A 12621-nucleotide genomic window follows, 5' to 3' on the forward strand; every position below is an offset into this window, starting at 1 on the left:
GAAAATTTTGAGGTCGTAAAATAAAAAAGAAATAATATATTCCACACTACTAACGTATTGAACACAATTGTTCATCAGTTACATAAATATATATATATATATCTCACTCTCTCTCTCTCTATATATATATATACATATATATATATATATATATATATTTTATATATATATATATATATATATATATATATATATATATATATATTCCTCAAATACTTTAAACAGGAAACATGGATCTCAAAAAGTCATTTAACGTAACCGTTTTCAATATAATGACCAAAACCAAGCAGGGCGAATTTTGTTTTCTACTAATAAACACACATACCCCACCCACTCACACACTACAAAAAATCTTAAAGAAAACTGCAATTAACCTCAGCTTCAGTTTTATTGATAACTTAGAAAATATAATCAAGAAAAATAATATGGTACTTTACAGGGACAAAAATACAAATTACCCTAAGAAAAATAATGTAATTGCATCAACAAAGCGGAATGCACACTTAATCAACATTTATCAGTACAGCTAATCGCCTATCCCTAATTTATTACTAATGTCTATTATAATCATTTTGCATATATACGTATTTATATGTAAGAATATGTACATGAGTATTTATGTATATATGTATGCATTAATATGTGCGTTTGGAATACTATTCCTAATGCACTTACTTGCTTACTTTCTTTTAAAAACTTCCGGCAATTTTTTTCCTGTCCACATTTATGGGTATGTACCTGTATGCATCTGCATGTATATATATATATATATATATATATATATATATATATATATATATATATATATATATATATATATATAAATAGAGAGAGAGAGAGATAGATAGATATATAGATAGAGAGAGAGACAGATAGATAGATTAAGAGATAGAGAGATTGAGAGATTGAGAGAGGGGGGAGAGAGAGGTATGTATATGTGTGTATATGTATGTGTCTATATACATTTCTATGCATGTGTCTATATATGGTCATGTATATGTATGTGTATGCCCCTGTGTACGTGTTTATCTATCTATCTATCTATCTATCTATCTCTCTCTCTCTCTCTCTCTCTCTCTCTCTCTATATATATATATATATATATATATATATATATATATTGCGATTAAGCTACATTGAATATTCTGCGTTGCATCTACTCTAGCACTTTTAGAGGTAAATACAAGTTTCCGCATGAATTTGTACGTTCGCATATTGAGTTTATGTGAGTAAATGAAGTAGTTATACATATATATATATATATATATATATATATATATATATATATATATATATATATAACTTCTGTCAGTGTATATGCGTATGCACTAATTTACATGTATATGTTTGTATATATATATATATATATATATATATATATATATATATATATGTATGTATACATATATATGTGTGTGTGTACAAATATGATATATTTTCCACTAAATTTCTAATACCTGGAACTAAAATAATACACCACGTAATTATTCTCAAAAACTATATCTTATATATTCACTTCTTTTCTATCTACTAATACTCCTGGCTCATTTTCACTTCACCCTTGCCTTCATAACTGTAACTGTTAAAACTTCAGGACCCCTATATCAGTCTAACCAGATTTATTCTCTTAAACATCTTACTAGTCGTATAACGAGGAATATAGGTTAACCTAGTTGTAGATACTCTCGCCTAATTAATAACCTTTTCCTTTATATATTCATATTTCTAATGCATATCTATTTTTCATCACTATTACTATCACTATTACTACGTTGCAGATTATACTGGATCTGAATAGTTGTTTATATATTTACTACCTTCATTTTTTGTTGTATACTTATTATTTTTCTTATTCTTATTTTTACTTTCATCTATATTCTTATTTTCAATTGACTTAGTATGTTCAAATATATGTAAGTATATATATATGTATACGTGTGCTTTATTTTTTTAATGATATTTTGCGAGACACTTTTATTCGTATTTCGTGACAGAGAGCAATCGGATATAGAAAACATCGATTATACACTCTTTCCCCGTAACCTCGTGTTAATATGGAAGATCCGTACATTATTGATTCATCTGAAAAGTTGACCTGATTTTAAGCTTTTGGTCGGCAGACAAATCGGGATAAACCAAAAGGCATATGTTTACGATTTAAAACATAGCAATCACCGTGAAAATGGGTTAAATTAATTTATTGATGATATCGAAACTATTAAACTATTTACTTATGTATATATGTTTATAAACCATATGTTCAATATTAAAACGATTCACAGATTCACAATGTGCATGTGAAATTTATGTCGCACAAGACCGAAGGTTGTGTTAGGTTCTTCAGATTATAATGTAGAGTTACCAAACATAGGACGCATGGCGCCTATAATCATTACTAGAAAACAGTTTATCTTGAATAAGAGAGTAGAATGAGCCAGGTAGATATTAAGAGAAAATGTCGTGTGATAGTGTCCACTTCTAATTTGTCATAGGCTTATACAGATGTAGTGTCTCCTAAATGGGTATGACAATGTTTCTGACAATAAGTAGTCAAGTCCAACCGAGATAGCAAACTATTAGCAATTGGTTTCTTTATTCATCGTTATTCTTAGGTTTTTGTGAGACAATCAGTATTGGAACATAATAACAACCGCCTTGACATTAACGAACGAAAAACGAATACGCATAGTCACATATGTGAATTGTGATTATGGAGTTTTCTTAGCACAGGAACTACGTGAAAAAAGTTTAATCTCGTATATAATGCATGATTTTATAGTTAAATTCGTGTGAAATTATAATTTGTGGTCAATTGCCACGAGAAACTACACTACTATTTATCCTCTATACCTTACCAATATCAAATACTAAATAAACCAAAATAAGCGCAAATTTGATTTCATAACACACGCAATATTTTAATCATTTTATTTTCAATATAGTTCCATAAGCGATTGATAAAATATGAAAATTCAAATTTTACTTTTCTCATATGTTACTATCTTTTCCAATAATTTCATGTGAAAATAAGAACTTGTGTTTCTCAAATGGAAAATTTTGTATATATAGAACTCACCGCGCAATTGATTACAGTAGTTCTAGAATTCTCAATGTAATTGTAATAAGTCTGTGTCGCGTAAGTTGGTGCAAAATTTGTGATTTCACGGAATTTTGTTTTACAATTACACAGTAAAAGTCTTTCTAATGTCATCCCAGGACTGACCGAATGTCAAACATATTCTGTTTAGTCAGAATAAACACAAAACACTTTTCCCCACACTTCCCTCAAAGAAAATATGAACGTTATGATAAATAATACAGTTTTCTTTAATTTTAGTAAGGTTTAAGAGTAAACCACGTAACACCCCATGGTTATAGCTCTAACAAAGTATAATTAGTAAATTGTAATGAAGGATTGTGAAACGTATATTCATATCATTCAACCGAAAGTGAATGAATCGAGACAAATTCAACCCCCCACCACTAATTCCGTTCGCAACCAAATTTAAAACAGGTTATATAGTTGGATAGAACACCTCATTAGCTACATTTTGATTTTTTTTTTCGAAAATTTGTCAGTAGAAAAAAAGTTACAACAAAATATGTGGGTTCACAAACAGGAGAGTAAATACATAAGTGACTAACGCTTTTTTTTTATTTTGCATAACTTTTTTTGTATATAAATATTTTTTTTACCAATATGACATGTTAGCGTAACGGTTAGAGTACACGGGGTTGGTGAAAGATTTTAGGTTCAATCCCGTGTATCGTGTTTTTATAATTAAAAAACCGAACTTTTTTAATAACTATTTTTTTTTAACTCTCTTTATGATTTTATAGCAAAAAATGGTGAATTTATCGATTAAAAATATTAGTGAATTGTATGATATACATATTCTTTGAATGAACTCAAATTTTTCGTTATCACATTTGATGAAAAATGTAGTCCTATTTTGGCAATGCGTCTGACCAATGATGCTTTTGAACCCGCGACCAGCACTGCGATGGCATCAGCAGCAGCCTGGGTATATATATTCCTATTTTTAAACTCCTTTAAAAGAGGATTCAGCAACAGTTCCATAGTAAAGGTGATAAAATCCCACTTTGGGGGTTTCATTTAACTACTTCCCTTATAACAGTTGCCCTCAGTAGTTCTACTTGAACTGTTCTGTGCCTCACCATATACTCAATCCATCGGATGAGTAATGGTGGCACATTGATTTCTCGTAGCGACTTGAACATACTACTGAAGGGTATGTTGTCAAAAGCTCCAACGATATCTAAAAAGACACCGAGTGCCATCTTCTTTTTTGTTAGTTTACGCTCTATACAGATCACGAATTCATGAACCGCAGTTTTGCTAGAGACCCTGGCTCGGAACTACTGTGATTGAATGATAAATATTGCATAAATGTGTGTTTGAGACCTATTTTTTTTTTTACAATCATTAATAAATATTATAAATTTATATATTAATACAATAGCCATGCCTGGAAAAATCATGATTATATGGAAAAATGCGCGCATGAAAAGTAATATTCTTAAGATTTTATTAAACCTGGAAAAGTAAAGGATTAAATGATCCTAATTATGATATAATAACATTATTAATTTTTATGTAAATTATAAAATTATTAATTTCATCTACTAACTAACTAACTAATGAATTAATTTTATTCAAACAATTTTCACTACATGAATATATGCAAATAATAGGGGGAAAATAAGTTCAATCCAGCGACTGACACCCTTTCTAACTCAACAATAAACAACAACATATGCAAATAATAAATAAAATATTTATCAATATTCAAATTTTATTTTTAGCTGCATTATTTTAATCCTAAAACATTCTTATTTTTTACTTTACTAGAATATCTTGTTCTTTACTTTTCCAGGTTGAATTTCTTGTCCTTTACTTTTCCAGGTTTAATAAAATCTTAAGAATATTACTTTTCATGCGCGCATGTTTCCATATAATAAGTATATGTAGAATTTAGTAACGTTGTATCTATAACATCATCAATTAAAATTTTCTGGTTGAGAAAGTCAAATTCCACCTTATTAGATAATTTTCAATGTGCGTTCCGTAAAAGTTTCCACCATTTTTATACACACATATGTGTGTATTTTTAATTGTTTATATTTTTGTACAGCGCATCTTGTATTTCCTGTAATTTAAGATTGAAATCACATGGTAGAACTTCGAGATTTACAATCATATTCATTAGAATATGTAGATGTGGGCGTCCATTTATTTTCAAGTGTAAGTATATATAACACGAATAAAAAAAAGTGAAGTTTGATTTTTCCGGACAACGTATTGATAGTATAACTAATGAAACTATTAATGTTAGTGGTGTTGAAAAGACTGCTTCCCAGTGGGCAGTTATTCTGACGGATTACATTTTTTTCCCTCTATCAAATATTTTGTTTGCGATATTTTGCTGTTAATTATAAAGTTAGAAGTGTTAGGATTTTATACTAAATAAATAACATGTTTGTAGTGTTGACGAGGAACACATATCTAGTAATTATATTTTCAAGAACATGTTCATCTGATTTGAAATTAATTGTTAATTTATTTTGATTATCAAATAGGAAATTTAAGATTGTGTCATGGATTAAGACGTTTTAACATTTTTATTCCCTAAAATTATTTTAAATTAGGAAATTAATTTAGCGCGGTATATTAGACATTTTATGATTGTAATTTTCTAGCAATATAGGCATTTGCCTTTATAGTTAAAAATACAGAAATTTCTGGAAGCAGGATTTTTTTATGCAGAGTAGATAAATGTTTATTAGAGTTAATAAGAACATCTATACATAGTTTGCAATGTACTTCAGTTAATAAATAAATTTTAAATTCATCTATATCACTAGTGTTCCCTGGCAAGTATAATGTGTCGTCAGCGTAGCCGCGAGTAATCTAAGTGTTTTGTAATATTTATTATTTTCTTTCTTAAGATCAACTATTAAGTAGTTAATAAATCTGGGTCAAATATGAAACACATTGTAATATCAACATTTTTCAATGTTCCCCATGAAGTCGTGAAATAATATCCAGGTGGTGCAGAGTACTCTTGTTTAATCATAGAATTAATTTAGAGTGCTAAGAAGAATAGATTATTGTATATAATGTCAATAATAATTTCGATTGTTTAATGTACTGGATAATACGAATAAATACGGTCGACATCCATTATAATAAATTTGAGTGTGCGTACGATTTGCATCAGTACTTTTTGTAGAATTAACACAGTCTACTAAAACTATAAATATGATGAGGTCGTTAATTATTTTGGAGTATATATATATATATATATATATATATATATATATATATATATATATATATATATATATATATATATATATGGATTGTGGGTATTACTTGTGATATCATAAGACAGCGTATAAAGGTCGGTGTGTAGTTTTAGTATGAACATCATGGTTTATAATTACAATTTATTAGGGAAAATTCGTGAGCAACTTTGGCAGCATTAACAGCCGTAGTCAATTTATTGACTTGTGTTTAAAGGCAAGGAAGTTTTTATATTTTTTCAATTTTTCTCAATATTCTGTGATCATCAAAAATGGTTTCTAATTTTGAAAAAACAGTAGTATTTATTAAACATTACGTATATGTTATGTGTTTCCTTATGCAACCAATTTTTATTGGGTAATTTCTGAGTTAATTGTTGGATTAAAAATGATTGTATTAGATCTGAGAGATCTTCTTTAGTAGACTCAGCGTTAAGTAAATATTTTATTTTTCGATGCGTAGTGATATATATATATATATATATATATATATATATATATATATATATATATATATATATTGCTATCTTACACTGTTTGAAATATAAAGTAATATTTTAAACACTGACGTAAGACATAGAAAACAGTTTCAGTTAATATATTTATTTGAATAACTAGAAACGAGGTGTATATCTCAAAACACGCATATATTAATGCGTACTAAAATATATATGCTTGTCTGGGTGTGGGTGGTCGTGTATATATATATGTATATATATATATATATATATATATATATAATATATATATATACGTATATATACGAAAAATATATATATGTGTGTGTGTGGTCGTGTATATATATATATATATATATATATATATATATATACGTATATATATGTATATATATGTAAATTTATATATATATATATATACAAATGTATATATATAGAGAGAGACATATATAGAGAGAGAACGAGAAAGAAAGAGGGAAAGAGAGAGGGGGAGACGGAGAGCGATTGACATATAAACTAATATTCTGTACAATAACACCAACAAATATCACAAGACCATGATGTCTAAGACTAAGAGCAGATGTTCCCCATCACATGTATATATGCACCTTCTAAGGTATGAATTGAGTAGGGACAAATTCCTTCTTCTGCGTGTGTTTAACGGTGTGGAATAACGGATCTTAGACTATGTTCTACACTTAAATACACAACTTCTGTTCATACATTATTCGTTTGAGAAAGGGGGAATAAAATAATCTTGTGCTGGCATACGTCACAAATCGACTGGAATGCATATCTAAGTTTTTAGATGTTACCTACTCCATATCTTCTCGCGGTCTCCACTCACATGAAAGACATACAAAGTCATGGCTCGTTTGAAGATAAGTAAAACATCATACTCGGCCCGGGGTTTAACATCATTGAACAACTTATCTGAGAAGATTGAAAGAGTTTAGCTAAAGACATAATATATAATCAAACTTTTTAGTCGGTATATAAGTGAATTATATGGTATGATTGACTACAATTTCCTTTTTTTATGTAAATTAATTTTTTTGATAGATGTAAAATTAAAAAAAAAAACGATCGGCATTTGAAGATCGATTTTATTTGCAAATGTAATTACGTACTACTCTTCGTCTTATAAGGATGTTGAATAGGAGTTTTAATGTTAAGAAAATATTAGATGTTAGAATCGATGTAATATTCTGATGGCTCCAAAATATGTGGAAGTTATCTTGTTGGATATTGCAGTAAATGTTTAAACTGAATAATTTTTGTTCGCCAAGCGTACATTAACAAGCGCCCCGAGATGAGAAAGTAGTCAAATTGTAGATATACCCTATCATCATACGATGAAACAATGATCGTATGTTAATGATCGAAAAATTGACTTAGTTGTATTATTAGGGCTACTGATCACATCTTGATTGATATTTTCTGTCTGAAAATATGCACGTCATATCGAAAACTATCATGAATAAAATTAACAGACAGTTGTGCTTGGTACTTCGCAATTGTGTTTTTAGTATCGACTGCAGTGTAGATTCCAATTCCAATATCCAATTTTATGATGAATTTTTTAGCATCGCTTCCATGAACATTCCCAGGATCGACACAAGGCACCAGATTTAATTAAAATACACCCGAAAATACCACGGTTTACCCTGGGCGAACAGTTGGGCGAATAACATGCAAACTTAACGAAAAGACCATGGGTTACCCTGAGCGAACAGTTGGACGAATAACACGCAAACTTTACGAAAAGACCAAGAAAAAACCGCAAACTTAATATCAGTTTACCGAAAAATCAAACTAATACGAACTATCATTCATCAAAAATTGAGAAAAATAATAATCAGATAAGATTTAAATATATTGACCCTACAGTTCTAAATAAGACATACATATTCGTTACATAATATCAGTCATGCATTAAATGAATCTCATTATTAAACCACATAATACATATGTTGCAAACACAGTATTATTTCTAAATCCCCCTATAACCAATATGTCAGAATTGTAAACTATTGCAGGTATCTCCAAATGATAATCATGTTACGCGTTGCATTGCGCCATACTTCCCTGCTTATTCCAACATTAATTCGATAATACCTATCCTTAATCAAATAAACTTATGACAACACGAGTATAAATTGGATTAAAACTTATTCGAACTGATGTAAATTAATTTTGATTGTCAGATGCATTGTTTGAATGAATAAAACCAATTTGAATTATTAGCTTTCTGTATTTAATATTGTATCGCTGTAATAAATGAAAAACAAGGAATAGCATTTGCATTCTCACTGTAGAAATATATGCCCTTCAAACATTCTTGAAAACAAGAGGAATTACAGGTTTCAAGATGATTCATTTTAAGCTGTAATGTTATGGCTTATGTTGTGGCAGTGAGAGCGAATCTGAACGATGGCTAAAAATTAAATGGTGTTGTTTTTCTAAGTCTGTATTGCCCTCATCGAGAAATGGAAAACAAATGTTTACATAAGAAGTTATCCAGGGCTCGCTTTAATACATCTGAATGAAATATTTAAAGAAGACGTTGTCATTTGCCGTTATGAACCGGTTATGTTTTATTTTTTTAAAGTTTTTTTTTTTTCTCGGACAGGTTTTTTCTCTCAAAAAAGCATTGAACACGATAGAAACCAACTTTCTGAATGTAATAGTTTTGGAGGCATGCTTAAAATCGTTGTTCTAAATAACCATGCTTTTACGCTACAATGTGGCCACCGTCCTTTCCAGAGCGATAAGAATCGTGCACTATTTTAATTGATTTCCAGGCCTTATTTACCATCTAGGCAATAAGGTGAATACAATGTTTAGAATTCATTGACAGTTTTGTTATCTTAAATAACCGAATGTAATATATTATCACGTCTTATCAGCGAAACATTGGCATATAAATGTGCTTGGGATAAATATTTACTTTGACATAATCTCAAAAGAGAAAGGAAAGATCGACAAATAACCTGATTGTTGTATTTTATTTTGGTTGGATTCTTAATAATTACAGTTTATCGCTAGACTTACTTATGAGATTAATTATGCAAATTACAAATCGTTTTAAAATAAAAAAATGGCTTCATCTGGGAATGTCAACAATCATTAAAAACATTTAAATTATAAATGCCCTCTTAGGAGAAAACGGAGGATAAATAATCTTATATTCCGAAGTATATTATTGGTGGGTATCAATTAATATAATATTTGATATGTGCAAGCCAATAATGTAAATTGCCTCGACATTTATTTCTACAGTTATTTCTTCACAAAATACTGTAACCTAAATTGCCATCATCTATTTTGCATCCGCTTGTTATCCCCAAAATCGGCATTTTGACACAATTACCTACGTTAAAATAGCTTTTCAGATGGGGATGCGAAAAGTCAGTTAATATCGTGTATAAACTGCTTTTCATATAAAAGGATTTAAAGGAAAATTAGTCTTAAAACACTGAAATAATTATTTGATTTTCTATCGTCAACTTATTTAAAACGGTACATTCCTCCTGATAGGTATGTGCGCAAACTTCATAAAAGGATGTTGTTTCTGTTGGCTAAGTACGTGGGGGTCAGCTGGAAGGTGTTAACGCTTCTAAGGCTAAACTATTTTAGAACAAGTTTTGTTTGTACATTTGTAATTAAATCTATGAATGTGAATATGGGTGTAATAATGCGCATACATGCCCGCTATACCTAGGTGCATTACTGAAATTAAGATCAACAATGTGTATATATATATATATATATATATATATATATATATATATATATATATATATATATATATATATATATAGGGACAAGTAGTTAATAATACATGTTAAAAACACTTTAAAAAGAGTTAAAAACATATTTGATTTTAAATAGGAAACACCAAATAGGTGGATAGTCCTTAATCCGGAGAGTTTCGAAGAAATACTTTCCTTCTCATCAGAAGGTAGGATTTAGCAAAATGAAGCATCGGATCTTGTTGGAAAAGGTATTTAATGAAAGTAAATTAACGTCATTGATCTTACTTGATAAAAATAAAGTGTAGCAGAAGGAATAGGGTAAATAAAAATGCGATTTTACGTGAATGGTTAGTATCCAATGTCGGTAAAATTCAAAAATACAGAATCTACGATAGTTAATTACATTTCCATTCGCATAAGTAAAATCCAAGACAATCTTATGATTGGAAGATGATGCAAAGGTATCCAAAAGGCAGAAATCCGTGAAATAATTCAGAAATAGGTACAGGGAAAATGGAATGAAATCCAATAAGGAAACAAAAAAAAAATAAATGGAAGAAATTTAGAACTCGACAGTCGAGGCAAGGATAAATTTAAAAAAAATGAGTGACTAAGAGGGGGAAACATTATATATATATATATATATATATATATATATATATATATATATATATATATATATATATATATATATACATATGTACATATGTATATATATATATACAATACAAATATGTGTAATACATACATACACACATTCATACATATATATATATATATATATATATATATATATATATATATATATATATATATATATAATCTTTCTCGTGTCATCAGATGAGAGTAAGCTAGAATATACAAGCACGTTAGTATTGTTTTGTACTGTCTACATGTCATTAGCAACACAAATACATGCTCCGCAAATCAATAACAAGTGTAAAATTCTTTATATGTGTGTATATATATATATGTATATATATATATATGTATATATATATATATATATATATATATATATATATATATAAAGCAAACAAAACACAATTAATGAAATGTATAAAAATTGAACCATAAATATTTTTACAATAATTTCGTGATTTATATATATAGATAAATCATGGAGAAACGTTGATATCATAGATATCATAGATATCATAGCGAAATGTAGATATACCATAAAAATGAGCAAAAAATATTTATCAATAATAATTATAAGAAATTAATTATATAAAATGGAATAAATCCGCCAAAAGCACACGATTAGGCATATGATTCCTGACATAATTAATATGCCATGAATATATATATATATATATATATATATATATATATATATATATATATATATATATATATATATATATATATATACATTCACATGCCATTTTGTTTTTATTTAATGATGCTTGGAATATTTATAGTTAGTTTTTTTCCAGATAGCTTGATTTGGAATAGTTTTTATTTTTTTTTTGTTTTTATATTTTATTTATTTACTTCATTTATTGTTATATATTTAATACAGTTGGTATATTAGTCTCGATAATAAATGATATCAAGCTAATAAATTGCTGTAGTATTTTAATGCGAAAAATTAGAAATTAAAAACTGCTAGAAAAGAATATGGCGGAAAAATCTACTCTGTTAATTTTCAGTCTGTAGACTCGAGATTTTACATAGTGGGTATTGAGATTTGGGGAAATCTGTTTAATCGGATTTCGACCAGTAATTTGGCTCTAGAGAGTCAAAGTTAAGAGATTTGATCGTTGAAGCCTCTATCAAACTCCTCCTCCAATTCTCAGCCTAAACACTTGTAATTTTATATGTAAGTATCTTTCAAATGGATCCAACATTTTAATTTGGCTTGAGCCTAAAACTATACAGGATTAGTGGTCAAAATTTGGGTGGAACTAAAGACAAATTGACCTGTGCGGTCTCTGCCAATATACTCAGCTAATTTTTGGTCTAAACATTTGAAATTTTATATAAAGTGTATTACAACCCAGACACAGATTTTAATCTGTTTTTAACTGAAATTTTAGCAAAAGCAGAAATGTACAAAACTTACTTCATAAGAG

At 28.5% G+C, this 12621-nt stretch overlaps 1 protein-coding gene across 5 annotated transcripts in view; it reads left to right on the plus strand.

Moving 5' to 3' along the window:
• LOC145283516 (neuropeptide Y receptor type 2-like) overlaps nt 1-12621 on the plus strand; it is a 1003835-nt gene that overhangs the window by 755815 nt on the left and 235399 nt on the right. The gene's annotated exons all lie outside the window — the stretch shown is intronic.

Source organism: Euprymna scolopes, chromosome 8 (genome assembly GCF_053919585.1).
Source record: "Euprymna scolopes isolate OS-2025 chromosome 8, ASM5391958v1, whole genome shotgun sequence".
NCBI lineage: Eukaryota > Metazoa > Mollusca > Cephalopoda > Sepiida > Sepiolidae > Euprymna > Euprymna scolopes.